Source organism: Peromyscus maniculatus, chromosome 9 (genome assembly GCF_049852395.1).
Source record: "Peromyscus maniculatus bairdii isolate BWxNUB_F1_BW_parent chromosome 9, HU_Pman_BW_mat_3.1, whole genome shotgun sequence".
Taxonomy (NCBI): Eukaryota; Metazoa; Chordata; class Mammalia; order Rodentia; family Cricetidae; genus Peromyscus; species Peromyscus maniculatus.
Window position 1 is genome coordinate 45,038,267 of NC_134860.1, and position 5,169 is coordinate 45,043,435.

Consider the following 5,169-nt stretch of genomic DNA (forward strand, 5'->3'; position numbering starts at 1 on the left):
GGCAAAAGTTATAGTGTGGTAAGACTCTACTCATAAATACAGCTTTTTATCAGAATTTGATAAAACCTTTTGTTTCTGTGAAACAATTATTTTTAATATTTTTCTTTTACAAGTAACTTTTTATCAGTACAGAACTATCTAAGGGATGACTAGCTTATGAATATTCTGTTAAAAGGTAGTTTTATAAAGAAAAGTAAAATATAATCATGTCTTTTATAGTGGTAAAATTAGTGTTTATATGAAAGTCAAGATCTGATTAGCTTTTAATATACTTCAGACTGATTGCTTATGATATATTTTCTCTGGCTTTTTTATTCTTTTCAATTTCAAGGTATTAACAACTGTTAATATTTTCAGAATACTGCCATATGTGTAGCTTTGAAGTGTGTATTAAGTGAGAACAGGAGAGAGGCTGATTTACGCTGAAATGTCCTGTATCTTTCCTTTGGTACTGACTACAATGAGAAGAATTTGGAAAGTAGAGGTTTGTAAAGACTTGAGAAGAGAACTAGTTATTGTGAAGGGAAAAGAGTGACAAAAATATTAGGGAATTTGAATTTAGAGAAATTACCCACTTTCCCTGTGTCTTTGTGAAGAACATCTATATTCAAAAACTAACTCATAAAAAATTAAATGTATTTACTGAGTTAAATAGCTAAAATGAATAAATTTTATGAAGTACACAGGTCTAAATTAAACAGTAATGTTGTAACTCTTGAGTTGAATTTTGAACCATTTGAATAGTGTCAATTCCAGATGAAAAGGTGTCCAGTGCAGGGCCGGGTGCATACATCTTTGATCCCAGCGCTTGGGAGACAGAGGCAGGTCTCTGAGAGTTGAATGCCAACCTGGTCTACAGAGTGAGTTCCAGGCCAGCCAGGCTACATAGTGAGACCCTGTCTCAAAACAAACACAAAGAAGAAAGAAATGCAGTTGGTTTGGCAGAACTGTGTAGAGTTTATTTGTGAGAGAGGATGGAGCTAAAAGAAACAGGGTAAGATATTAAAATTTAAAAATTTAGGCATTACCTCAGGGAAAAGCCTTGCCAGGGGAAGGGAACTACTTTACCGCTAATAGCTCGTCTGGACCAGACGCTAACTGCCTTGGGAATCATCTGCACAATCAGGAAATGAACTTGACTTTTCCATTTCTCTTGAGGCTTTTCAGGACAGGCCCTTCTGCTCTTCACTAAACCTACATCTTGAGTAATTCCTGAAATATGCTGAATGGGTTCTTTTTCGTTTCCTTGGGTGTTTTTCTGTGAAGAGTTACGTGATCTTTTTGATACATAACCATATTGGCCTGAATAGTTATATGGAGGGAGTCTGTTAATTTAAAAGGAACCTGATAGGAATATTAAAGGAAGCATTTAGACAGCCTGGGGCTAGATGTATTGATTTGGTGAGCAAACCTGTGTTCTTTGCTGACTTTCAGCTAATGGCTAACCGTGGTCAAAGAATGGCTTTCACTTAATGTTTTGACTGACTACAAATAAGATAAAGAATGTTTTAGTAATTAGAAATCTTTTAAAATATAAAGCAAATGTACAAATAAGACTCATCATCTTTTTATAAGAAAAAACATAAGCCTTTATCATTTATTCATGAGCTAAAGCCATTAAGATGAATCAGATTATCAACTTCCTGTCTCTGAAGTTTGGGTTGTTTTTATAGATCCATGTAATAGAGCACTTCTTCCTGTGAAACAGGTGCTTTGAGATCTCTTACCTTCTTCTCTTGTGTTTGTCACTTTAAATATAATCAGAATCCAGTAGACAAGCATGTTTTTATTTTGGCAGGACAAATTTCACAGACTATAGACTTAATTTTAAGACAGTCCTGAAGATAAAACAATATTTAAAATAGCCTATTTAGCCAAGTGTGATGGTGCACACCTTTAGTCCCAGCACTCGGGAAGCAGAGGCAGGTGGATCTCTGAATTCCAGGCCAAGGCTACATAACAAGAGCCTGTCTCAACAAAAAGAAAGAAAAGAAAATCAAGAGAAAAAAAAAAAAAGATGAAGAAAAAATATAAAGTAATGGTTATCCAGTGGAAAAGGCTTTGGGGCAAAACTAACTCCAAGATAGTGTTTCTAATTTGTAATCTGGAATGGATTACTCAATCCTAAATCCTCTTTTGTCGTAATTGCCTGTGAAACGTAGGTAATGGTATTGTCCCTTGGTTTCCTGAAAGTTCATTCACTAAGAGATATCCCTTGGAGCACAGTTGAAAATAATTTCTGAGTAGCTATACAGTACTAATTGAGAATGATCAGTTTTCAAAAAGCACCTTTGTGGCGCGTAGAAAATCACATTCACTCAGTCTGTAACAGGCTTTCTTGACTTGATCTGACAATGGAGATAATGGAACAATTTGGGTCTATGGTTCAAACTCTACAGTTAGATGATTGCAATTTCCTCCTGCCTTTCATAAGATCTGTGTAAACTGATATTTGCCTTATTTAGAAAGCTGATTACATTTGCAGGAAATAAAGATGATTTTTGCCATGGTCATAAATCAAATCTAAGCTTTCAGATTTGGGAGCTATGGTGTAAAACTCAAGAAAGTTTATTTAAATTTTGATGGCTTTGTTAGAATTGCATCATTTTTTTTAGCCAAGTATGAACTATATATACTTGAACATACAGAACCTAATGATTTCATAAAGCTATGTTGTCAATCATGGTGTGTGACCCATACTATCTCAACTTTCTAATCTTGACAAACATTTGTGGGTTTAAAAAAACTTGGATCTAAATAAATTTTCACTTAATTAAATCTTCATGTATGAAATCCAAAAGCTTTGTTGTTGTTTTTTAAAGATTTGTGTCATCTATGTTAAATTCAGGAGCATACCTTGATACACTTGGGAAAGTCAGAGGACAACTTTTTGAGGGCTGGTTCTCCTGTGGTTTGACTGAGGCAGGGTCTCTCCTTGTTTGCATCCAGCTTCACCTCAGAAGTGCCAGAATTACAACTGCTGGCCACAGCATCTGGGTTTTCACATGGGTTTAGGTGATCAAACTCAAGTGGTCGGATTTTTTGGCATGCACCTTTACCTGCTAATCTAAAACTTTGGCCCCAGCCTTGTGGTTTTGTTTTTCAGTTCTTTATTATTGGGCGTTGGGGGAGGGTAGAGGGAGATGTCACATGGCAGGTGTGGAGGTCAAAGTACAATTTGTGGAGTTACTTATCTTCATTCCAGGGGTCAAACTCAGACTGTCAAGTTTGTACAGCAAGCACTTTAACCAGCTGAGCCAGGTTTCTGGCCAGTGTTTTTATCTTAGAAAGCATTCCTATCTTTAAATGATTAGGAGGACATGACCATTCCTGGGTGTGGTTGAGGAGAGGGGTTCTTTTGTAGATAGGAGGGAGAGAACCTCTAGAGGCACCTGGAAGGGTCCAAACTTGTAGCAGACTTTCTTGGACCACCAGCCCCCAAATCATGACACAGAGACTTATTATTAATTATGAAAGCTCAACCTTAGCTTAGGCTTATTTCTAACTAGCTCTTAGAACTTAAATTGACCCATTTCTATTAATCTGCATGCTGCCACATGGCTCATGGCTTTTTACCTCTCCTGTATGTGTCCTGCTTCCTCTGTGTCTAGCTTGCTACCCTGCCTTTCTTCCTCTCCAAGTCCTCTTCTATCCCCAGAAGTCCCACCTAACCTCTTCCTGCCTAGCTATTGGCCATTCAGCTCTTTGCTAAACCAATCAGAAGGTGCCTTAGGCAGAGACGCATCTTCACAGTGTACAAGAAGATTATTCCACAACACAAACTGAACCAGGCCATGGGGAGCAGACCAAAAGAACCGAGGACTAAGAGGCTAAGAGCAGGCTGGGAGACCAAGAGAGCACTTAGTCAAGATGGCTGGGGTTATGTAGTTATCAGGCTAGGGAAAGGGAGGGCAGCCACTGTCCTTGAGAGGCTTAGGGTGGGAGGCACAGGTCCCGAGTTGAGACTTGTCCTGGGTTTCCTGGGGACCTTGCATACCTTATATATTCAAATCAAAGGCCTGCAAAGGAAAAATTGAAGAATTTATAGATATAATTACACTTTGCTTTTTGATGTATCAGTTTTGAGTCCACAAGAACCAGAAGCCAGTCTCAAAAGCCACGGCCCTCATCTATGGCAATGTTTCTCAACCTTCCTAATGCTGCAGCCCTTGAATACAGCTGTTCCTCATGTTGTGGTGACTCCCAATCATGAAATTATTTTCATTGCTACTTCATAACTGTCATTTTGCTACTGTTATGAATTGTAATATAAATATCTGATATGCGGCCCCTGTGGGTCATTCGACCCCCAAAGGGATCATAACCCACAAGTTAGGAACCACTGTTCTCAAAAACTTAAAGGGAGTAAGATGGCTCATTCTGGAGCCATTTTGAATGACGGTGCCAAAACACAAATTTAGGTTACCTCAACCAGTACCAAAAGTTTTTAAAGTTTTATAGAACAGCAAAGTCATAAATCAAGGTAGGTTTAAAATACACTGGTGGGGTACATTGGAGAGACAGGTATATCAGGATAGAGGAGGCTTTTCTATAGGCTTAAAATGCCCTCAGATGACATTCTTAGCTGTTGGTAGAAGCTAGTTGTCTGTTAGTACATTCCGAAAGGTTTTTATCTATTGCCACAAGATGTTAGTTTCGACGGAGGCGGGCAAGGATCGGCCTCTGTTCTGGAGGGCTAGAGCTAGGTAAGGTAATTAGCATCTGGACCTGCAACATTCCAATCCTTCCACAGCACTGAAATTCTAAATAGCCACTCAGTCTCTGCAGATATAGATTGCTCTCAAAAGTTGTCATTCACAACCCCTTTGCAAAATCATCCCCCTTCCCTCATCTTTTAACCCTCAATTTTGGTGGACTGTAACAGCCAGCCTGGAGCCTGGCTGCAGAAACCGCTGAACGAAGCGAGTCCAAAATCTGCTTCTAGCCACGGGCTTGCCTTGAGCATCCATGGCCAGAGAGGTTTTCGTTGAGGGGTCTTTTGAACTCAGGAAGCGGTGAAGCTTTCCCGCGCTCCACCCAGAAAAAAAAAAAAACAGCCCTAGCTCCTGGAGCCACGCGGTCCTGCCTGCAATTTTGTGGGCGGCCGGCTGGGGGCGCCGGGCGGGGTGGGCGGAAACAACGGGTGGCCAGGCGGGCCTCCGCGCTTCC